Here is a 25,831-nt window from a genome sequence, read left to right as displayed (position 1 = left end):
ATTATCCCGGTGTCACGCGATTTTGTATTCTGCTCAACGCCAGAGATTTTATTTATTATATTTGCATATCGCTTGCACGTATAGTTTCGTGGCACGCCAGGTCGGCGCTCTCGCGAAATGGAGGAGTTAGGATTATTCCGAGGGTTGCATCGCGAATTAGTGTAATACGTAACATCTTTCACTATTTTCGATCGTACAATTTTTCATCGCTTTACGCAATTATATTTAATCCACTGTACATTGAGAAGAAAACATAGAAAAAAAAAAAAAAAGAAAATTCTGCTGTACGTCACAAACAGAGTCAGGTTATTTTTACTAGAGACGCGACCCTTGAATAAATTCTTTTTGTATACGTAAGAAATTCTTCTACCCTCCTGACCATGATATTCATATTTCACTCGTGTCCTATCGTCTATTCTCGCAGATACGTTAAGCTCGGAAACCACCACCTTTTTCTTCGATTAATGGTAGTCATTCTTCATAGTCTGTATCTCCCAGGGGAACATCGATCGAATCTCTGCGGTATTACTGCTTTGGAAAGACCTCGACGGAAGCGGCGTTTCTCTGAATAGTTAGAATATTTTCATTCCGTTAACACGAATAATTATCTGCCCGTGCTAATTGAAAATCCTGTTATCGCAGCAATAATCGCAATAGATGTCCCGCGACGTATTATAATTTATACCAAATTTATTTGCCTTTCACCCGCGAGAAGCATTTATTTATGTTTTGAGTTGCGTGCATATATAAAACAATAATTTGATGTTATTGTAAAGACTTTGCGCCGCGTTCTTTCTAGAATTTCGTATAAAATATCTCTGCTTTATTTGCGCTCTATTATCGCTGTGTCAGAGCTACCTCATAATGTACAGCCTACGTGGCATTATGCAGGAATGGGGAACAAAAGCGTCCGCGCAAAATTAACTCGGTCGGTGCTGCATCCAGGCGTATTATGAACAGATATGAACGGCCGTCGGAGCGCATTTCGTTACACGAAAAAAATCGCACAGCCCGAGTCTCATCGTCATCGATTGACAGAACGTTGAGCGTCTTCTGTGTTAACATGTCCCCGGGGACAGTCGAGGTATCTTAGGCCACCTCCCCCCGCCCTTCCTGTTACTCAGTCATCTCGCTTCGGTGCGTTCACCCTCGGTCGTTTTCGTGCATATTGAGAATATAACACGTTTTCTTCTTTCACCTCCCTTTGCCCTGCCTGTTCCTCCGACGCAGGTGGCATCTAGTTTCGCGGCGGGTATCTTGAAGATATTGTTTTAAAGCAGAAATCTGTCCCCCGCGAGCTGTAAATTGAGTGGAGACCCTCCCCCTTCTCTCCCCCAACCTACTACACCACGTAAAATGGCTTCGTTCCCGAGGCGTTCACCCTCGCGGACGTGTTAAGGAAAAGTGAAACGGAACCCGAGTTTATGGAAAGTGCCCGCCGGATTTTTACCCATCTGCCGCCGGGAAATTTATTTATCAGCCCACCGTTTTTCTTACCGCATGTCCGTTCTCCGACACGATCAAGCGTCTAAAAAAACGGGAAAACTGCCCGATGCACTTAAGAGGGATTACGGATATGACGCGGTCTCCTGCTACCCGCACGAGCGAAAGAGAGGGCCCTTGTCACGCGAGAGCGCTCGCGAAAGCGGCGCGGAATAATCGCCAGACTCCATCCCAAGCGGGTCGTTCCCCGCCGCAGTCCTCATTGTCGCATGTTGCTCTTCGTTGCGCTGCGGCTTTCCCGGAAATGACCGCATTAGGTATCGCGTCTTGGACTGATAGCCCGTATAAACGGGGACGAGCGTCGCACGGCACTCACGTGGGACTCTACTCACGAGGGAGGAAACGCGCTCTCGCGAACTCGTATTCTCGCGCGGCCGCGTCGCCGCGACACGTACGTCAGACGTCTCTCGTATACCCTGGAAAACCTGAGGGAAATCTCCCGCATCGCAGGATACGGCGGCCCCATTTATCCTTCGACGACCGCCACGGCTCTCGACCGTCGACTGCTCTCCTCGACGAAGTAGAAGTCTTCCCCTCCCTCCCCTCCCTTCGCGCGCACACCGTTATCGCGTACTCCGACTCCGTGATTTTGGAAAACCCTTATCACGTGGCGCTTCAATAAGATCGACCTCTCTCCTGACGAATCCAGTTTCGTCAGCAGTGTCGGAAAAATTGAATTCTTTTTTTTTTTTTTACTCTCTCTCTCTTCGACGGAGGACAGTTCGGCTGATAAAATTTTGTCGCGCATGATGTAGACGCGCGAACGCAATTTAACGCGGCAGATGCATTTGATTAGATTCAGAATTCATTTTGCATTGTTTATCACGTTCATAATACGTACACATTGATGCGAAACATTATCTGGATTTGAACGTATAGCTGAAGATTTATTTAGTAGCGGATGCCCCATAAATATTCCCGCGTTCTGGAAGGGCAGAGGGGGAGGGGAGGGGGGGGGTGAAAGTAGTTATTCATCGCGCGGGATTCACCTCGCGGAAGGATAACACGAGCGGATTACAGAAATTTATGCGCACGTCGATCCCGGCGTTAGATTGCACGAACAGCAGTCAGATTTTGAGAAATATCCGTTGTAAGAAAGATCACGTACCTTCCTCTAGACAAGAAAAGTCATAGGTAAGAAGAAAAGTCGATATTCAAGCCTGCCTCAGGACGAGTCGGTCCTTTATTTCGCCGTAATAGAGAATCAAGGACCTCCTCGATTATCCATTATTCTCAGAGGAGACCGACCTTTGTCTCTGCGGAATAAAGTGACTTTGAAAAACTTCCGTCTCCCGTTCGCGATTCTTCGCAACGTCTCACGGAAGAGCCGAGAGAGGAAAAAAAAAAGAAAAAAAAAAAGAAACTCCTTCGCCTCCACTCAACCACCGCTTCATACCTTCTCAATTATCGAGCAGTGCGTCGTACGTAAATTTCGGTCCCTCGCGTAAATCGTCGGCGATATTATACGTATTTTCGTGCGCATTTTCAATTTGCCAACCAAATTACTCACGCGTCACAGACATATTGCGCCACAAATTTTCCGACGCGCGTTGTAGCGCGCGTATCAAAATTCATTTATTTCACGCGTTTAATTTCTTCTTTTTTTTAAGTTGTAAAGTTTATTAAAACTACCAGCTCAAGAAACGATCGTTTAAAGGAATATTTAAAGCCATCGCGTTGAGAGTTAATAAAATCTCTCGCGAGTCATTGAAGGGTTTTTTTGATAAGCGATTTTTATGCGCGAGACTCTTTTTGCAATATAATCTCTAGCGGACATTGCATTGAAAAAAAAAATCTTGTTGAGGATACAAAGCGCGACGAACAGAGCGCGCAGCGGGAGAGTTATTCCCGGTTTGATCGTTATTAATCGCTGCGTCGTCGTGAACAAGCAGACACTTATTACGAATCGTAAAGCGTTTACTTAAGCAAGGGAGTAACGTAAGTACTTCTCTCCGTAAGAGCTTTCCGGGTGACAATATCCTTGTAATCACTTCCATCCGAAATTGGAGTTTTCGAGGCAGGCTTTCGAAGGCAACGAGAAATATCGCGCTGAGCCGCGGATTTATAAGGAAACCCCGTCCACAATATTCGCCAACTTTCCCCGAAACGACTTTACTTCTTAATAAGATTCAACGTTCCAAAATGAAATTCGAAGCTGTGTGCAGGACGAAGGTCGTTTGATGGCGGCAGTGTGCTTTTGCGAACTTTCTTGGCCAAACTTTCGAAGCTTCCTGTGTCTCTTTTTTTTTTTTCTTTCCTTCCTCTAAGGAATGTATCTTTGGAGTGAGTTTTATTACGCGGGGTGGAAGGCGGAGAGAGGAGAGAGGGCAGGTTACGCATCCTGCGTTTCGACAACATAAAAACACTTTTTATTTGTCCCACCTTTACCTGCAGTTTCTTTTGAATCTCGTCTTAACGCGAGTTTAATACGACATGTTACTTGGTTCTTTATCGTCTCTACGAGCGAGAAGTAGCTCGCGAATCGTATTATCTTTGAATGTGTTTTACGTATAAGTCGCGGAACGTCTCGACGGGGTGCGCGGCGAGATGCGAACGGATGTTTAAGAGAACGTATCTTCTGAAATCGATACTCCTTTATTAGCGAGTCTCGAAGAAAGGCAACTTTGTCGTAATTCTCTCAGGCATTGATAGGTATTTATTACTATCGGACGACCCGCGATCTCGCTATGCCTTCCTCGCTAGGTTTTCTCGCTGCGTCTACGCTTTCATCCAGACCCTTTATTTCTCGTTTCATTCGTCAATGTGCTCTCTTTTCCTCCTTTTTCTCTCCTTCGCACCTTTTGCGTCGAGTACTCTTTCTCTATCTTTCTCTCTCTTGCTCTTCGTCTATTTAACTCTATCTTATACAGGGTGTCTCAGCCCATGTGTAAAATCCTATACAGATAGGTAGGTCTTAGGGAGATAAATAAAAAAGTTCTGTAACATTTTATAAAATTCTCAATTGTTATTGAGAAAAAAATTAATTTGTCTAGCGCAAGAGCGACAAGGAAGCTGCGGGCAAGTGAGCGCGACAGGCGATTGGCGCCGTCGCCTATCGCGCTCACTCACCTATAGCTTCCTTGTCCTCTTGCGCTAGACAAATTAATTTTTTTTTTAATAAGTATTGAGAATTTTTCAAAACGTTAAAGAACTTTTTTTATTTATCTCCCTAAGACCTACCTATCTGTATAGGATTTTACACATGGGCTGAGACACCCTGTATATCAACTTCTGTGTTCCCTGGTCGGAGCTTACTAACTTCGCTCTCTCTGTAACTCTCGCGAACTGTTATCGCCTCGTTGTGTACAGGGTGTCCCCATTTCCGCGATCGTTCGAGCATTTGCCACAACTTGGAACAGAAGCTCGTGGACGCTTCGAAACGTGAAATTGATTTCGCTTGGTACCACCAGATTATTATCGGCAGACGGCGTTATAATCTCGCGAAAGTTTATTCGCACTTATAAATCGAGTCTGTGCTCGAGACTAGCTTTCCGGTCCACGCCAGGAAATTACTCGGAAAATTCCGTATGAATTTTATTCCTGATTTAAATCGACTTCGGGAAGGGGGGGAGGGTGTTCTCGAATTAAAATGTAAGATTTATTCTCTCGCGCGTAACCAGGCGAGCCGTGGATTCTGAACAGGTTGCATAAAGAACGAGTTTGTCCCTTTTTTTTCTTTCTTTATTTATTTTTTTATTTTTATTTTTTTTTTTTTGCCAAGTCCAAGGAAAACCGTGTAGAAGCCGCGATATTTTCCGTCATCTCTCTCCCTCGTTAAGCAGCCGTTCGGCGGAGAAGCGGGAGGAATCGTAATTTTTCTTATATGCTACATGAATTTCCTCGAGAGCATTGCCATCGGCAATCGGCCGTGGACCACGGCCATTGGTCGGGTACGCGAAAATAAAACACCGCCGAGGCGGAGGTGGGCGATTCGGCAGAATCAGAGTTATCGACGTCGTACGACGCGGAAGGAAAATGAATGGTACGAAAGAAACAAAGGGTGGAGGAGCGAGAGTTTCGACAAGCGCGAACGAAGAACGGGCGAGGAAAAGGGCGAGAGCAAAGGTGGAGGACCGCGGGGCGAACGGGCGAGGGGGGAGGGGGATGAACAACATTAGGGGCAAGGGAAAGGACGGGTAGGAAGTAGAATCGAATGATTCTGGCTGGCTGATCAATTTCATACGCTTGGACCTCCTACGGCGGGCTATCCATCACGTGGCATTTGACCCTTCGTTTCTTCGATTTTTCCTACCTCCAGCTGGCCGTCCGGCGCGCCCCCTAATTCCCATCCTGGCCCCTTTTCACCCTTCTCACGCTGTTTTACCCCACCGGGAGATCGCGATATCCCGGCAGCGGCGGCGTCGAGGGCGGCGCAGATCACTTCCGTCGTCGTCGCGGCGACAAAACGCCTGCAAATTGCCAGCGAGTTACGAAACGTCCGATCATTCTCTCTCTTTCTCTCTCTCCCACCTGTGAAAATGAAACGAATCACCCTTTGTGCCGGTGACATTTTGTTTTTCTTCCGTTTCTGTCATCGATCTTTCTTCATTAGCGGCACCGCGGATTACGGGACGGGGCTTGTGCCGCTCGCATACATATTTATATCGGAAAAAAGTTGCCGACGCCGACGCCGTCGCCGTCACCGCTGCCCGTTGTTGTATTCGCCACCGTGGTTAATCCTCTTTTGCTAGTTTCCGGCTGTCAAAGCGTTTTCGACTTTTTAATTTACCGCTGCGAGCATTAAAAGCAAAACTGTTGCTGACGAATTAAATTAAGCAAAGAAAAAAAAGAATTAAAAAAAAAAAAATAGAAAAAAAAAATTAATGCCCGTGTCAAAAAAAATGATTGGAATGGTCAGCAAAAATTTTGCAACGGACAACTGTTTCTCTTTCTGATTGAATTTGTCTTTCTAATTTGTTATTGTAGATAGAATTTTCAATTCTTCTCGTTTATCCGATTGAAACACTCTGATTAGAATTTATGAGCGCTCGAAGTGATTTTAAACGTGCCTTTTTGGATCCTGGCCGCTACCCCGGGGGTATTTCAAAGATCTCGACTTGTCCTCTTGCCAGGGGGCTTGCACTGAAATCAGGAGAAATCACGATTTAATGACGTTTTTACGACGTCAGAAAGCTGACCTAAAGCTATAAAGCGCGGTCATTGTTCCGCGGAATTGCAAGCACATGCTGCTTACGATTACGGCGAACGATACCCGGGCGTTGCATCGTGCGCGACCGATATTCGACGACGCGTGCACTTCCGGCTTGAGAGCGCAAGTCGGAAAACAACAGCGATTTTGCGGAGAAAGATAGGGCGGGGGAATACGTGGGTTAGAACACGGGCTAACGCGGGATTTATCCCCGGGGACATACCCGCGAAGTTACGCCGCTTGTGGGAGCAAACGGACGCCGAGCGTACGTGATCGTCGCGACCGAAAGGAAGGCGTTGCGTCTTTAATTAGAACGGATAATATTCCGAGATAGAACCACGTGCGAAAATATCGATCGGAACGACGGCGCCGCGCGATCCCGGCGATCGGTTTCAATTTGCGATATCGACGGCAGGATCGTCGGAAGTGGATTTCTCCGGATAACACGGTTCTTAAAGAAGTTCGCTGCATCAGAAGCGATCCAATTAACTTTAAATCGGATTTAATATATCAATTTTTATCAGCCGGGTATATTACGCGAAAGGGAAAAATCGTATTTTACATCGCGAGATATTTTACTCTTCCACCGTTACGTGTATTATTAATCCTAATGAATATCGTTGCGTGTTAAGTGTTGTTCGATTGTGCTTCTTCGACGCGGTTTAACGTTATTTATTTTCGCGCAAACTAAATTGCAGCACCGGGAGTTTCAAACGTCGGAGTAATTACTTTTGTTTCCCCCGCTAAAATTTAATATCGTCGAAACTTTAGAGCGCCGCGGCTTTCCGGGATTACGTGTACACTATTCGAGCGATAGGAAAATCCTCGGAGACAAGTGAGATACTAGTCGTAAACAGTTCTCTGGCGTTGCTGATATATTATTCAGTTTTAAAGAGATCGGCCCTGTCCCAACTATCCGCGTGATATTCTATTACGGAAGGTTATCCCCCTTTGGGATTTTATCCTGAGGAAACTAGACTCGCCGCGTACTCGCGTGCGAGCCGACTCTCGTTTACCGTTTGCGCCGCGTCACGTAATTTCTATTTTGTATTCGCGCCGTAAGCCCGCGTTTAACATTTACGCAAATGAACTTTCGGATATGTATTTCGTAAGCTCGTTCTTGCGAGGCGCCGGCGGAACAATTTATTAACTCCGCACAGGCTTGACCGGGGCCGCTCTTTCCTGGCGAACGAATCGGAACGTTGCTCATCCATTTAAAAATAAAAGGATATACCGCGCGCGATCGAAACGTGTTATTTCCCGACGAAAATGTCACGTACACTAAATTTTTTTTTTTTTTTTTTTTTTTATTATTTTAATTTGAATGCGTAATAGCTTACGTAATTTCTTTTTGTGAGCGTTATGGCCGATACAATTTAACCGCCGAAATTCATCAGTGCGAGGGACGTGTGTTATTCCATGCCTGTCACGATGCCCACTGCTGTGAAAGTTCTCTTTTCACCGAGCCTCCGTTCCGCTTTAAGCTCATATATACACGTGTGTACACGTGTAACGGCCGACATATTTTATTAAATTTTCGCGTTCGTCTGTGCGGATCCACGCTTGACCTAATCGTACCGTATTAATAAGGATGTCTGCTATCATCTTAATCTCCCACAAGCAGAGGGATCGCAGTTTAACTACCTCTAATTTGCATTTCGCCGAGCTTATTCCGCAATGTCGTTTCTGCGAGCGTGACTTTTGACCAGCTGTCGAATGTCCGTTCTTGCTGAAAATAATGCTTTTTGAATATCTGAATATAAGAGTACTCGAATATGATCTTAATACTATAGTATAAAGATATATATCTATATAAGAAAATAATACTGTAGTATTAAGATCATATTCGAGTACTCTTATATTCAGATATTCAAAAAGCATTACTTTCAGCAAGAACGAACATTCGACAGCTGGTCAAAAGTTTTATATATCTATCATTCTGATTTTTATTCTCCTCTTCGCTCTTATTTTTATTCGAGATCGTGATGCATGTCACACAATCCCGCGCGTATACGCGGCAAAATATTCTGCTGACTTCGTCGGCCATCGTATGTCCTAGTCACGTGAATCGTCCAAGGCCGATGGTCGGATAAGGGTGGGATCAGCGGACGAGCAACAGCTCAGCATCAAGTCGACTTTGTAAAGTGAAGCGCGTGCACCGAAGTGCGGGGCCACGTGCCGAACGCATTTCGATCTGACTAGTAAAAAAAAAAAAGGGAAAAGAATGGAACGGGAGCGAAGGCGTCGCGACGACGGGCAACACAACCACACCCTACGGACCCGCTAGATCGATAGTCCTGCTAGAGCAGAAAGAGAAAGAGAGAAAAGAGGGTCGTTTCAAGAGAAAAAGAGGGAAAGAAAGAAGGGATGAGACAAATTGCCAAGAGATCTCACCGCGCTACCTTCGTCCCGCTTCTTTCTTCTCTCGCGCGCTTTTTTTTTCTCTCTTTTTTTCCTTTCCTCTTCTTCTCAGATCCTCCTCTTCTCTCTCTTCTCAATCGGTTACCTGCCGCCTACAACCAATGTCGCGCGAAGCTTTCCCGACGTCTCTCGACTCTGTCGTCCCGATGATTTCAAGAGAATGGAATTTATGATACTCGGCGCGCGAGCGCGAGCGCGATCGTTAATGGATTCGCGATCAGCGCGATGCTGTTATCGGTTTTATATCGGGCCGATAATCTTGTCTGCTGTTTTACAGGCGGCGAACAATTTTCCACCTTCGCGAGAACAATCGTTTGCTCGGCGGCAATTTGCGTAATTGGAATTTATATAATTACATTGCAATAATGCGATTGCTTCTTCCCCTCCGCGCACGCGGATTAAGTTATCATAAAATGTTACACCGAATTTCCTGCCTCGAGTATACTTTCCAATTACGCAATGCGATTACGCTCTGCCGTAATAAGAACTTCCCCCGTCCCTTGCAAACAATCGTTTTCAGGGGTTTACCGTTTTTTTTCTTTTTTTTTTTTTTATACTGCGCGAAAACTTCCCTGACAACACAATCTCTAAACGACTATCCGTTTATCTTTCTCCTGAATTTTGTATCTCTCCGTTCTTTCTTTCTTTCTTGCATTAATGTATGTTATTCTACAAACAGCAACAATTTGCATCGAAATAATATTCTTCGTGGTAACATTATTATAATGACTAATTATCATTGTTTTATTTATTATTATTGCAGGCACAAAAATCTAAAAATTTTTTTTTATTTTAAACAACTTACGTTTGATTTATTCCTTCTGTTAATTCCTTTTATTTATTTCTATTTATAATAAAGATTTACCATTAATCCAGACAATTTAATATTTATCCAACAAGTGACACTTATACTTTTGTCGGTCAACCAGTTTGTTTCTGCATTTACATATCCATCTTACTGTTCGTCACGCAGCGCTTCTACAATATAATCTCGCAGCCTAATTGTTGCAAGAATGACAATTCAAGCTGTGAACTTGTGCTCGGTTATAAACGTAAGTTGTTTGAGGTAAAAAGAAAATTTTTAGATTTTTGTGCCTGCGATAGATGTCTGACGGTCTCATTAATTTTACGAGAGCCTCGCAAGAATCTCACAGAAGCTTCCGTTGTTTCCCCGGCTATCACAACACTCTGTCACCCCCTTCACACTAGATTCCCCCATTATTAACGTCACTGCGCGGTTCGCCGGAGTGAAGTACACAAAACGCAGGCAACCTGAAGCCCAGTGACAGGATCCATTAGAAGCGGTTTACTTAGGTCCTTCAAGATTAGCCTGCCGCCCCCACTTGCGGCTTCTCGGCTCTCTCTCTTTATCTTTCATGATATTTAACACTACGACTCTTTACAGTTTACGCCGGATATAAAACTCAGTTCGATAATATGTACAAAACCAAAAAAAAAAACAGATTAAAAACTTTTTTTTTTTTTTAATAGCGAATTAACAACGAAATTTTAAATCGCAAGCTTATTACATTTTCTAGTTCGGGTAACCGTCACGATGTGAATTGCATTTGCTGCCGTATCGAATATACGTTACCTCGTAAAATTCATAGTCTTTCGATAACGCGTGTCTCGACGTGATACCTCCGATTGTTATAGAATTTCAAACTCGGTGGCACGTGGCAGGTAATTTAGTATCGCATAATAATGGAAGAAAGGAGAGCACCGAGAAAGCCGCATCTCTTCTCGTCTACCTCCGCAGTTGCGTTGCGGCGTAGTCTTCCCCCGTTTACAATAAGACGCTTTAATTAAAAGACCGCGTCTCGAGGTAACTTTGTCCTCCATCCCCCTCCCCGCGCCCTTCTACTAATTCCGATGCGCGCGGTGCTAATCCCTCTCATTCTTCATTAAAGCTGCATATTTTCTACCTTTACGATACGATTTTATCTCCTTCCTGTGATACCCTGCGCGCCTGCCGTTCATTGTTGCAGTAAACCGCAGACGCGTTATCCGCATTTTTCACTCGTCGTCCATCCGGCTTTAATATTCACGATGAATCGTCCGCGTTCACGCCGATCCGTTCGAATGATAATTAACGATCGTTTCTTAAAAAAAGATTTAATCATAACTAAAAGAAAAAAAAAATCTCTAACTGCATCGTAATAGAAGAATTTTAAAGCTTCTATTTATGTCGAGATATTAATTTAATTTGAAAACTTTCCAAGAGAAATTTAAACAGGATAATTAAAAATAATTTTGTCATGCTTATTTTATAGTTTCTTTTTCTTGATAAATAATTTCCGAGACCCGCTAAGGTTTACTCTTTGAATTATTACGATGCTCTTTGTAAGAACTGTGCGTTAACATCTCATTACTAATTAACGTCGTTAATCGTAGACCGATCGTGTGCTTTTATGCAATCTACTAAAGCAGCGGTGAAGGTTTATCCTGCCTCCGTTAGGCTTCCTATTTCAAGCTATCCATAAACCACGATCCGAAATTCCACAGCACCGCGGCTTATACGCGGAGGCTGATATCGTGGCGTCCGCAAAACCGTAAACAGCCCTTAAACGCACCCTTAATCCTCATCCACCGGGGCTTATATCCTCTTCCCCATGCTGCGTCCACGGGGATTGCCTTTATAAATATCTCAATCTTCTACCCGCATCGTGCCAACAAAATTAATAGGGTTGCAATATTTTTCGAACACCGAGTGGACCCGCCCATCTCGCGCAATATGTGCGAAAAGTATAATTATAATATCTTTTACTCGATCGGCGTATTGTGACAAACGTATCGTAAAATAAATTATCGATTTCATATTTTTAATTAATAATACGATTTAAAAAAATTCTTCTAATTAAAGCGTCGTGAAAAATAAAAATAGTTTATCTCCAGTTAAGTTCAATATTTATTTTAGAGTTATTCTCCTCGCTTGGGTCGCCTCTTGGCTCTACTCCTAATTTTGGAGGAGCATGTCTTCCGATGTCTAATTACTTACGGGGAGGAGGATATTGGTCCTCCCCGGTTGTATCAGCTTTGTGTCCTGGCCCTCGGTCAAAGTTGCAAAATGGTGATTCAGATATAATGGGCCCCTTAATTTGCTACTTAACGTAATAATGTAGTAAAATTCTGCAAATTTTGAATATACTTGGGAGCCGAGCTTTTTTTTTTTTCTTTCTTTGAATATCTAATAAAATATTTAACTTTATTCGATTTATATATAACCACAGATATCCTACGACAAACACAGTAGACAGGACAAATATTAGTTTAGTATGACTCACATTTGAATGTGGCCGTGGCAGAAAATATTACGAGACAATTTCGCGTGGAACCGTAACCAAAATTATTGCGATTTCGATGTAATAGCAGAAAACTTCGTACCATATCGCTAAGTTTACCTCAAATTTCTTCGAGATTTATAATTAATAAAATTATGATACTACCCTTGTGACGGATCTCGGAACGCCGGTGGCCCCCAGGAAAAGCGTTTTACGCAGCGCGAACGCGTTAAAAAAACCTTCCGGTCTGCCATGAAGATTGATGATCGAGCCCGCGGTCGACAGGCTTCGAAGATTCGCCCGAGGCAACTTTTTTTTCTCTCTCTCTCTCTCCTTTTTTTTTTATTCCTCCCCTCTTTAATAGGTTACGTCACTCGGGGAACGAAAACGTCCGTGAGTAGTACCTACAGCGCGGTTGCTCTCAACGACAAAAGGAAAGCACGGACCTCGTCGCACGGAGGATAGTGCTCTTCGGTGCTTACCGCGTTTTTTCGTCATTACCCTGTGCCGTTACAGGGAGGATAAGATCGTGAGTCGAGTTAGCCACGTAAATTGGCTTAAGGGATTTGCGTCTCGGTACGCTTAATAGCGCGTGTCGTACTCGACGTTACGCCGATGGTCAGAAATCGCGTCTGGTTCGATATTACTACATTGTACGATATTACATATGTACCACGATAGTAATACACATGTTTACAGATGCCCACGCATCTCCTAATATTCGCTAATAAAATCCTGTTAAGCGCCATCAATCGAATATAATTTAAAAAGACCGTAAATCTATTTCGACACGTCCAACGTGTACATTTTCTTATTTTAATTTTTCTTAAATAACGTATACTTTTTTTATCGACGCGCATAAGTGGAAATCATAATCGTGGCGTTTGATTCGGTCGATAGATGACTAGATAAAAATAATCGTGCTATTAAGACTAAGTCGTTGCAACCGTAAGAAGAAAATTCGCAAATGCGTCATTTCGATCGATCGGCCTGATTTTTTTTAATCGTATTATTAATTAAAAATATGAAATCGATAATTTATTTTACGATACGTTTGTCACAATACGCCGATCGAGTAAAAGATATTATAATTATACTTTTCGCACATATTGCGCGAGATGGGCGGGTCTACTCGGTGTTCGAAAAATATTGCAACCTTATTAATTTTATTTCCTTCTCATCTGAAGCCAAGTTAATTTCATTCTGCAAAGTTTCTTTTGGAAAATAAGTTTAACAAATATGCTAAATCGATATCGGGCGCATCCGAGTCTGCATCGTTGCAACCTGTCAACTGTCGTGTTAAACAACATATTACAATCTTTTTAATAGACATTTATGTTATCGAACCATTTCTCGTGCGAGGCTTGCTATCATCCCTTTTCGCAGTTCCTCGGCTCCGAACGACTGCCTGTAGCTAGAATCCTCATCAACAAACTTCCCCGTCGTCGAATTACCGTCGATTCTAATAAGGCCCTCGTCCCCATTGACACGAGGTAGGCAAAGGCATCCGGGGCGTGGTCTGGAAGGAGCACTGCCTCGAGGTGCCTTGCTTCGGTAAAGGCATCGGCGTCGTGCCTCTTCGACGATTCATCCTGCCGTCGCGTCCCTTTGTGAAACGGCCGGGTTATTGACGCTTCACCTCCCTACCATCCTCCTCCTCCCATCGTGACGTGAGGCGGCATATATATCGCGCACATATCTTGAACTTGGGATCCTTGGAAGATGACGGGTGCAGATATATTCGATCGTGAATAAGGAATTCTATCGTTCCCTAATCCCGTTCGGTCGAGTGTTAAGCCCCTCGGCTCAAGTGGGCGCCGTATCGAAGTAACATTACCCTGGCCTCATATCTCGCGCATCTAAGCGCTCTAAAAAGTATTCTCGTTAAAATAATTAGAATTACTTTTGCGACCACGGTTTTAATTATTAAAAATTCCGAGGCGTTTAAAATAATTTTCTTTCTTTCTTTTTTTTTCCGATTTATTATTTTGAGTCCTGTAGTTTTGTATAATGTGCATGTCCCACTAGAGATTCGTAACATTCAGAACTGAAAACGAGATAATTAGAACGTGTCACGAAACGTGCTGTCATTCGTAGCATATTTTTCTGCGCTAACAACCTGTCGCATTCGATACATGGATAGATCGTGAATAACTCAATGCCATAACAATTCATCGTTTACATCATTTATAGTCTTTCGTTTTCCTCTTTCTCTCATTCTCTTTTTATTTTTATTTTTTTTTTCCTTTTATAGTTTTTCTTTTACACTTTTCTGTCGATGTATAATGAAACTACAGTGAGAGAAAAAGATAGATAGAGATAGATAGGTAAATAAAGAGAGATGCCTAATGGCGCCGTAATAGGTGAATGATGAAAGTGCAACAATTTCGTTGAAGTGGTACGTAGGATCGGACAGATCGAGGATAGCGGAAAACGAAGGAAGGTAGGGAGGTAGAGAACAAAGCCGGAGGATATGCCTCACAGTCTCTGATCGAGCTATCAAATTGTCGCAGTGCGGTAGTCATGTAGGCAGTGGTTGTAGTCAACCAGTAGCGCCGGGCCAGGCTGACTAGTAACGGGACGCGACTACTGCCAGCAAAGCGGAAAGAGCGAAAGAGAGGTACATCGAAAGGGGGTGACGTGAGTGGCTACCAGAGAATCGTCGCTTACGATCGCAGCTTGTTTCCGTAGAATCCTTCTCTCTCCAAGCGTTTCACGGTACTCTCTAACAATTCGATCCTCGTCTCTTTCTCTCTTTCTCCCTTTCTCTTTCTCTCTCGGTAGCATTTCCTTTGCTTCCGTTGCACTCCCGAGGCGCACCTCCTCTCTCTGCCGCCCCCTTCTTCGAATCCCATCTCTTTTCACATCCAGGTGCTTTCTACATAAGCCTGCCTCCTTCTTGTCCTTTATCCCCTGTCGCTCTTTCCTCCAATCTCCACTCCATTCCTCTCCTTTCGAGCCTCCACTCGACTTCCAAATACTGCAATTTCAGCCTTGTCGCCACTACGGCACTTCAACTACGAAATGATAAATTCCTGGCCCGTCTGCCCTGCCTCGTTCTGCTGTTCCCTACCTCCGCTCACCCATCCTCGTTCCGTCGGCAACCACTTCGTGTTTCCACCGCGGTTAAGCTCGTCCGCTCAATTGACTCGATTGACTAGATTGCTACCTTCGTAACTGCGTTTCTTCGCCTCTATTACGCCTCTGTAAAGACACTATTGTGACAGAACAGTAGAATTATATTTAAAGTTTTTGTTTCCCTCGAGAGTAGCGCGATGATTAATAGTTCTTAATGAGCAATTATTTTATTTTCTTGTAATCGTTTATTTGCCCGCCGCAATTGCTTACCGTTCTTTACCGCGAAACAGAATTTTAACGCGATATTCGAACGAGCACAATTGATATTAACAAGGATTTTCTTCGTAACCGTGAAAACAGAGCCGTGCGTTCAAGTACTTTCGACAGAATCGCGAACATCCGTTCGGCTAAGAAAGAACCTTCGTTTTAGTTCCCCTATAGGAAGATATACGCAAACTGCCGAAACTTCGACCTCCTCCGGTCGGCTTGTTCGACGAGTTTAATCGGCAGGATGCTCTAGCTCGATAGGCGAATCGAGGTTAAACGAGGCACGGTCCTCGAGCGAACAGTAGAACTTCCCGGAATAAACAGAGAATAGGCTGGAGGTTTCCTTTCGGATCGATTAACAAATATAGTTATGCACACGGGAGCGGGTAAGAGCGGATAATTGGAAGGATACGAGAATAAAATAAAGGGAAGTAGGTGGTTGAAAGAAAACGGGGTGGGTAAAGGTATGAATGACGCCGGGGAAGGGTGAGCTTGCGCGAGAACGAAGGAATGGTGAGCGTCTAACCACTGGCAGAAACGTTCCTTGTAACCAGCCGTTTTCAGAAAGCCCATTAACCTATTTGCTCCCTGTTTGCTCGCGGCACTTTACGTCACCGATATGTACCTGAAATCGCACTCGTCGAATACGTGCCACGCTTAGGCTACACGCTCTACGATGCTATTAAACCGGACATTTAAGCGTGCTCGTATTTCGTGGCTCGATTTAATTAGACACGCGCGAAACGTTAAGACTTGTAGAATACTTAAGAAACAATAGGAACCTTTTTTAAGTAAAAGAGAAAAAAAAAAAATAACTCGGGATCTCCATCGTGCTTAAATAAATAATTATAAACGTTTTAAATTAAGGAAATTTGCAAATTATTTTTAATTATTAATTTCGGCATTCAATTAAATTCAATTCAATTCAATTAAATTAAATAATTTTAAACCATTTTTATTTAATTTAAGAAAAAAAATATTATTAACCAGAAACCAAATTTTATTTAATTTAAAAATTAAGTCGGATTATTAAATTAAAAAAAAAAAAAATTAAAACCATTTATATAAAAATTGCAAAAAAAATTGGGATTATTTATTAAGAATCAGATTTAAACCATTTATAAAGAATTTAATTCAATTAAATTTAATTAAATTAAATTAAATAATTTTAAACCATTCTTATTTAATTTAAGAAAAAAAATATTTCTAACTTGAAACCAAATTTTATTTAATTTAAAAATTATATCGGACCATTAAATTCAAAAAATAAATACCTGATATATTATTACAAATAATTGAAAAAACAATTAAAAAAACAAATCACAGATGGATCGAAGAATGAACAGTTATAAGATTAATTGTAAGGCATGTACGCCTTTTAATAATTAAAATTTATTTATGTATCCCACTTAAATACAAAATAATGAAAAAATGTTTAAAAATATATAATATATATAACAAAATATATGACACAACGTTAAATTAATCAGGTTAATAGATCGCACATTTTGTGAGACATGTAATAAAATTGTACGTGCAAACAACTAATTTAAAAAAATTGTTACAGAATTCAAAATAAAAAAAACATATGCAAAAATGTTTAAAAACCATTAAACCGTTGATGTTAATACCATTTATATAAGAATTGAAAAAAAAATTGAAAAAATTTATTTAAAAATCAGTTTAAACCCATCATTTATTAATAATCCATATCAAATTAATTAAATAATTCTACCATTTTTATTTAATTCGAGGCAAACCTACGACTAACTACAATCTCTCCTGAGGTCGACACGGCATCCTGCGCAACCAAACTTTCTCATAATTCGTGTCGACAGTAATCTATTTATCCAGTGACTGACGACTCTTTGAGCCGTTGCAATTTTCAAACCGCACTATTGATCGTAATTTGCAAACACGGTTCTAATCTCAAAATAGCGAGCAAAGTAAGGAAGATTAATCGAGTGCACCGCGTAGGAAGTAAGCGCGATATCAATGAAAAATTATATACAGTCCGGAATTAAAATCAAATTAAATATATTTAAAAAAAAGATAAATACTCTCTATAATTTTCTCAATCTCTAAATTATTCTAGCGGTTGCGATACTTCAATTTTTTGCTACTTTAATCTGCTATCACCGTAATAATTATTTTTTTTTTTAATTTCCTCGCGTCGCTACCTTTCTCTGCTCGTCTAAAATCTCTCAAACATGTCATACCGTAATCTCCAGTGGACACCTGTACACATAGCTTAGGGCTACGTGCGTTCGCGTCTGCAAACGCGCGCCACGATCCGTTAAGGCGTTACCATGCACGCAGATGCACCCGGGATATTTGCGTTGATACGCTCTATCGCACGGGCTTTAATACTAGCGACAGAAAGCGTGTTTCGAAAGGGAATAGATCGCCGGGTTCTTGAGATTGAGTTAGGTTAAAGATGGTATTCAGTGAGCAGTATCTTGGCACGTATTGCAACGCGAGACGTTCGGCGACTGCAAACACGATCGTAATGATTTAAGTCGTTTACCGTTTACCCGAGTCTCTCTCTCTTACTCTCTCTATCATCCGGTCTCTAAGAGACCTTCCTCTAACCCTATCTCGTTCTTCTTCATTTATCACAGTCATCGTTAATCGATGAAGCTCGCGCACGTGTTTCTACAATTTCCAACGCGCTAATTGAAACATTTCTAGCCCGATTAAACAATGTTCTGGATTATCCGGATTGTGGTATTGTTACGTGAAGTATGGCGATACAGATGATACCGCATGAGAATGAAATTCCGAGAGCTGCGGCCTGATACCTTCCGTGTACCGCCGGGCAGCCGGCCGGGCGACCGAGGGTTTGACGGCGTGCCGTGTTACACGCGACGCGTCAGACACCGCAACCTTTATCGTATCTCGAATGCGCTTTGTATTGCAAAACGCTGCGAACGCAGCATGCCGAGTATTTGAATTTAGAACTCGCAGATTTGTATATACATACAGGGTGTCTCAGCCCATGTGTAAAATCCTCTACAGATAGGTAGGTCTTAGGGAGATAAATAAAAAATTTCTTTAACATTTTGTAAAATTCTCAATTGTTATTGAGAAAAAAATTAATTTGTCTAGCGCAAGAGTGACGAGGAAGCTGCGGGCAAGTGAGCGCGACAGGCGATTGGCGCCGTCGCCTATCGCGCTCACTCACCTATAGCTTCCTTGTCCTCTTGCGCTAGACAAATTAATTTTTTTTTTCAATAAGTATTGAAAATTTTTCAAAGCGTTAAAGAACTTTTTTATTTATCTCCTTAAGACCTACCTATCTGTATAGGATTTTACACATGGGCTGAGACACCCTGTATACAAAAATATCTTAATAAAGCGTCGCGGAAGTATGTCGATTAATCTTTCGACTTATTACTGAAACTTTGTAGTCGTTGGCGTGTAGAAATTTGCAAGCGTCCTAGGAAAAGCGACAGGTATGCCCGGCGCATCAGGAAAAGCGCGCGTAGCAATCAGAGTTTGTCCAAAGTTACGGAAACGTAGTACGTTGCGCCTATGTACTCAAACTCGACGAGTTTTCGAAGCTCGTGCTTTCAACAGTGGCGCGTCTCCTCAGGGATTTAAGTTTTTGTTCCAAATCCACAAGAATTCTCAACTAACATAAACTGATACGACGATGTTACTCGCAATTCCGCGTAATTACTCGCGAAAGAACATAACAAACACATCATTTACAATCGTTTCTCAACAATAATTAATAAGTTCATTAAAGATATAGACAGCGGAGAAATAAAGAAAAATAAAAAATATGACTAACAAAACTAAATATAAATTTTTACGAAATAAATTTATTAATATTAAAATAAAAATAAAAAAAGAAATACATATTTCCTTTTTTTTAACATTTTTTAATAATAATAGTCGTCACTCATCTGTCGATAAGAGATTCTCCTACTCTTCTTCGATCTTTTTCAAGAAAAAAAATCAAGAAAATCAAGAAAAAAAGAAAGAAAAATCAAGAAAAAAAATATTTCTAACCTGAAACCAAATTTTATTTAATTTAAAAATTATATCGAACCATTAAATTAAAAAAAAAAATACCTGATATATTTTTACAAATAATTGAAAAAACAATTAAAAAAACAAATCACAGATGGATCGAAGAATGAACAGTTATAAGATTAATTGTAAGGCATGTACGCCTTTTAATAATTAAAATTTATTTATGTATCCCACTTAAATACAAAATAATGAAAAAATGTTTAAAAATATATAATATATATAACAAAATATATGACACAACATTAAATCAATCAGGTTAATAGATCGCACATTTTGTGAGACATGTAATAAAATTGTACGTTAAAACAACTAATTTAAAAAAATTGTTACAGAATTTAAAATAAAAAAGAATATGCAAAAATGTTTAAAAACCATTAAACCATTGATGTTAATACCATTTATATAAGAATTGGAAAAAAAATTGAAAAAATTTTTTTGCGTCATTAACGTTTGCGCCGAAAGTGCCAATCCTAATTTCTTTCATCCATAAATCTGTGACCGATTGCGACGACAGCTGTTCATCAATATACATGCGCAACAAACTTACGTACACTTCATACTAATGAATGCTCTTGAATAAATCGATAAGTGCGAGACATCGTTCTTCGAGAGGACTCGCTTCGGTAGAGTTACCGTTAGAAATTCCGGGCATGGGCGTAACATTGAATATGCATTAGCGTCACTACGTCGTCGGGTGCAATGTCGAAGGAACGGAGGGTTGGCAGTGACTCACATTGTGACTGGAATAAACAAACTATCCTTTATAAGTCTCTTTCCGTTGACGGCCGTCGTCGACGGGCGACTAGTGTTTCAACGACAGAACGAAGATCCTTGATCGAATTATCGTAATCACGCGTCTCCCCCGGGCAGGACGATTCTTCCCTTCAATTTTATTTGCGCACGTTTTCAACAAACGAGTCGGTCTTTTCGTGAGACAACTGCCCCGCGCCGCTCCTTACTGAAACGCCTTTTGTTAGGATCTTGTCAACGGGGAAACAGCAATTGTCGTTACGTCGGTACTGAATTCAGCGAGATGATAAAAAAATTTGTATTAATGATAAATAAACTAAAATAGACATAGAGGTGCCTAGTTGAGATTCGGGTCAGTCACGCAGGCTTGTCCCCTCCCTCCCTCTCACCCCGCTTCTCTCGGGCATCGACGAAATGTCGACGAAGAGGCGGAAGAAAGAGCAGAAGGGGTGACGGAAGGGACGCTGGACAAATTATCTGCCATCCTCGGCCCCGTTCCTCCCGGCCGTTCTACGCGTCGTCAGGCTATCCTGGCATCCTCCGGAGGAAATCCCTCCGCGAAAACCCCGCGCCCTAATAGCCGCCCGTGGGGACGCGACGGGACTCCCGATGGACCGGACGAAATCTCGTGCATTGTGCAATCCGCCGTCATCCGTCTCAACCCCGGGCTACGGCCGCCCTTAACATACACCCCGGGCCGTCGTGCCCGCGAGGGGCAGAGTGCACACGTTCCTTCCAATTTGCCAGGGTTGTGCATTCGACGGGCGATCGAAAGATATTAGGGGAAGAAAATTTCTTCTCTTCCACTTCACTCCCTCTCCACCTCGGTCCTCGTCTCGTTCTCTATTATCCTATCTTTTCTACCGTCGTCTACTTTCTAAGCGCACAGGTGCGCTGGATCTTTGAACCTGGTTTTTTGACCCCGGCACCGTTGTGAAATATGTGCACAATAGCTAATAATATGTGGACATAAAATGAGGAGGGAAAATAATTCTAATATTTATTAAAGAAATAAATAATTAAAATAATTATTAGTAAATAAATACTTATTATATAAATAATTAATTATTTTTTATTAATTATTTATATAATTAATTATAATTTATTAATATTGCTTGTTCATTTATTTTTCAACGATATTTATTCGATAAGCTATGACGCTCGTTTCGAATAATGCGACGCGATATGGCCACCCCATCTTGACAAACTCTCCGAGTTAGATAGGTCTCGTGGACACAAGTCAATAAGTTCTATTTTATTTTATACATTTCTCAACCGTAATTGTGAAAATAATTAAAATGTGTAACTTAAGAGCGACAAGGAAGCTGCGGGCGAGTGAGCGCGATAGACGAATGGTACCGTCGTCTGTCGCGCTCACTCACGCGTAGCTTCCTTGTCGCTTTTGCGTTAGACAAATTAATTTTTTTCTCAATAATTATCGTGAATTTTGCAAAACGGCAAAGAACTTATTGATTTGTGTCCACGAGACCTATCTAACTCTGAGAGTTGGTCAATATGGGGTGGGACACTCTGTATATATATATGCACGATTGGTAGAAATGTGTGTCCAGTGGTCGGCCGGTTAGTCGACTGCGCGTCGAACCGTGAAATTACCCTCCGATACATAGGAATCCTGTTACAACTGCAACCCGGACTCCGCGCGCTTCTCTCGCGCCCTCGGCGACCGTCCACTTTGTCGCCCTTTCGCGATTTTAATCTCATCCCGGAATAGTTACCGCGACCTGACCGTTACACAATATCGATGTTGGCTCCTCTCTCGCAGCCCTGCGTTTACGTAGTTCACGAAGCCGCGAAACCGTAAAGTTCTCCGGACGGACGCGCGGATTGGAAAACGCTTCCTCGAAGTGCGGCAGAGATTAGACTTTCAATCAACTACACGGCTGCCGCCGCATTATTAACGGCCGAAGTGAGGGAGAGCAAGGAGTTAATAGAGTTTACAATCTTATCGATTGGCACGCGAATAATGAATAGATGAGCGTTTAACTATTACTTGTTGTATTATTTGATCATTGGTGGTCGTCGGTGTTGATTTATTATTACGGCAACCGCCGCAGATCTGTTATTAGTTTGGTAAATTCTGATAAAGCTGATTTAATTGAGATAATTCTGATGTAGATCGGTGTATTCAAACTTCATATTTAACATTAAATTAACCATGTCACATCCGCCGTGAGATGAATTATGCGATCTTCATACATGAAATAGTTGCAAAATCAATCGAGTATATTGGTAAATGTAAGTCGCCTATAAATGCACGAGCTCTTTCGTTTCTTTAAAAATATAAAAGTGTGCGCGATAAAACTTTCTTTTTTAATAATTTGCTTAAATTTAAAGCAACAAGAGAAAAGGAACTTTTCTAGATTTATATGTACAAACAAAGAGAATCTGTATAAACTATACATATAATCAATTATTGGCGTCGCGAGACACAGTGTCGCATATATTACGCGCGTACTAGTCGTACATTTGCACGTGCACATGCAATCCTAAAGCCACGAAGCCATAAAGCTTTGCGATAAATCGACGAGGCTCTGAACCGAGAACATCGAGTCCCTTGGGAAAGAGGAAAGATTCGATAAAATCAAAATATATAACATCGGCAATAATCGATCAATAAACCAATTCCCTTTGATTTCTACTTTTAAATAACAGCGGATATATAAATCGAAAGCTCAAAAATGGAGATCGAGATATCTCGTACTTATTTCGTTTACATATTAAAAATCGTATTCCGCGTCGAGTTTTATTTAAAAGATATTGCATAATTCATGTTTAAAATTAACTTTTTAATGTAATTAAAATTAAAATTACGCCACGTTTACACCGATTATGTTTAATTAAACGCGCCTTGTATGGCACGGAAACTAATCTGCATACTTATTTGTTATGTGGAAGCGCGACATTTCTAAAATTGGAAACCTAGATTTGCTACCGTCCGTATCTTTCTTGCTGACGATACCAAGCGCGCTAGGCGAAGCTCTGAAGCCATAAAGTCGCGGTGTAAATCGAGTGGACCCTGCGGGCTCGCGCAGTCAGAACCGCGTATAAAGTCTCGCGGGAAAGAGATTCGATAAAACTAAAATACCCGGACGCCGCTGGGTCTAGGCGAGATCTCTGCTTGTGATACATGAGCCACTCGTGGTGAAGCGTTATTCCTGCCTGATGCTCTGATCCGATGATGCACGCGGTTTGTTACCAGATTCACTCCCAATGCTATCAATAGCCTCGCAAACGAATGAAAAGAAACCTTTATACCTATAAATATGAATAAAATACTTTTGATAAATATTTTTCATCTTCTCCTCCTAACTCCTGTTATAATTTTTCGCGTACGCGTAATTACAAAATGAGAACCCTCCCCTCCCCAAGCGCGGCTAATGCAGGACAGGTCAGATAAGCAGACGGTCGGGCATAGGTAATGCTGCTGCACGTTACGATTCAACCAATTGGTTTTGGGATACGGGTAATGGGCCAATTGGAGGCTCGGACCCGATGAACGATGAATGATGACCCGAAACCTGATTATAAAGCATGATCCGCGCCCGGTACGTTCCATCCATCATGCACTCGAAACGAGACTCGTCGCGATATCGTAGAACACCGAAGCGAGAAAGGGGTGCTATCGGATCAGAAAGAGAAACGCTCGCGCGCGGATGGAGAGACGCCCTGGGATTTGAATTCTACGCCGCTATTACCCCCCCGTTATATTGCACCTACGTCGCGTCGGGGAGTGGATACGAGCTTTACCTCGCATTATATGACTTATAGCGCGAGCGGGGGGTAGCGCAAGACCGCAGATAGAGAGGAGAGCGAAAGAGCGGAATGATCCGCCGGCGTTCGTACGCGTCTATTCATCTGGAAACGGAAAACGATTGCACCGCCGCGTCTGTATGGCTACGGTATCGTGCTGCGCTAGAATTAATCGCGAAATGATACGTCCAACACTGGGCGAAATGTCATCAGAGCTGTCGATGACCTCCTGGCGTACGCGCAACACCTAGCGCGGCGTTTCTGTTTTCACGATTATTCTCCCGGCTCTTTATTGCTTCACCGAAATCATCGATTTTGCGTTTAATATATTTTATTTGTTTGAAATTAACGCGCGTATCATCATTGATACAACACGTTGCACGCTAACGAAATATATCTCGTCGATATTTAAAATAATAAATAATTTTTTTATATACGTAATTGGGTAAAAAAAAGCTTCTAATGAAATTACGTCTGCTGCACGCAGCGCGCTTTCAAAGCTGACTTTTTAAATGCCTGCCCGGCGTTAAAGTTGCAGTTAAAGAATACCACAAGTTAATAAAATTACAAATAATTAATTGTAATGAAAGATGTTATTGTAGGCTGAACTTTATTTGAGAGGATTAAATAATTTGAATTTTCTTACGAGCGAACTGTCAAGCCGTATCTTTATTCCAGAGAGAGAGCCCCGATTCGCACGGGGCCGGTCTTTTTTTACAGCCACGTCGTCCTCCCTACTTTTTATTTTCGGTCAATTGTCCTATCGATACAAGAACTTCCGCGAGTCTCGTTGTTTTCACCGGGAATGATAATACGCGATGCCTAACGACGTTTTGATCGCAATAACAATGTGTTTCATCTTGGCACTAACAGCAGACTATAATATTCATTTTAGAAAATGCCTTTATTATAAAATTAACGTTACATATTACACGTCTCGTTTGTGAAATTAAAACGCGATAATTTTATTGCGCGCCAGACTAGACGGTAGGAAATCACTGGAACGACATAGCCAGTTAATTACGCTAATTAGATGCGGGCCACTTCGTTCAGTGTACAGTTATAGTTATCGACACTCTATTGTTTAACGCGTAATTTCAGCTTCGGTGCACTGTGATTCATCGTGCGAACACAAATTATTTCGCGCCAAAGCTTTCGATTTGCCTGTCATGCGCCACGTCGTTTTGTTCGCAAGCTCGTTACGGCGAATATCGCGGACCGCGCTGCTTTTATCGCCTATAGTTTCCTCTCGTCAACGCAAGATCAATATCTAATCAAGTGTCGTGCGGTAGTTAGAACGAACGACACCAGAAATCAGTTCGGCCGCGATAAAAACTTCACATCCGACAGGAACCATCAAACAGCGGGGGTACGCCGTAAAATATTTTCTATGTAAATTTAAATATAAAACACTTCAATTTTTACAATTTGAATATAAAGCACTGCAATTTTTGCAATTTAAATGTCCCAGTTACCTATCCGGATGTGAGCGTGAAATAGTTATTTGTGATATCGATTCTCTGACTCGCTCTTTTTTATACATGCGCATTTAATTTTCAACATTTACGAA

General features: G+C 41.9%; 1 protein-coding gene and 1 long non-coding RNA gene across 2 annotated transcripts in view; one reads left to right on the top strand and one right to left on the bottom strand.

The window, feature by feature from the left end:
* Positions 1-25,831, top strand: part of Urm1 (Ubiquitin-related modifier 1) — a 199,515-nt gene that overhangs the window by 14,614 nt on the left and 159,070 nt on the right. The window lies entirely within an intron of this gene.
* Positions 6,406-25,831, bottom strand: part of LOC139111601 (uncharacterized) — a 134,097-nt gene continuing 114,671 nt past the window's right edge. The window contains exon 4 of the long non-coding RNA XR_011547241.1: positions 6,406-6,585. This is a non-coding gene — a long non-coding RNA (uncharacterized lncRNA). The remainder of the gene's footprint in view (positions 6,586-25,831) is intronic.

The sequence above is a fragment of the Cardiocondyla obscurior genome, linkage group LG24 (assembly GCF_019399895.1).
Source record: "Cardiocondyla obscurior isolate alpha-2009 linkage group LG24, Cobs3.1, whole genome shotgun sequence".
Taxonomy (NCBI): domain Eukaryota; kingdom Metazoa; phylum Arthropoda; class Insecta; order Hymenoptera; family Formicidae; genus Cardiocondyla; species Cardiocondyla obscurior.
This window is presented reverse-complemented; position numbering and strand designations above follow the sequence as displayed.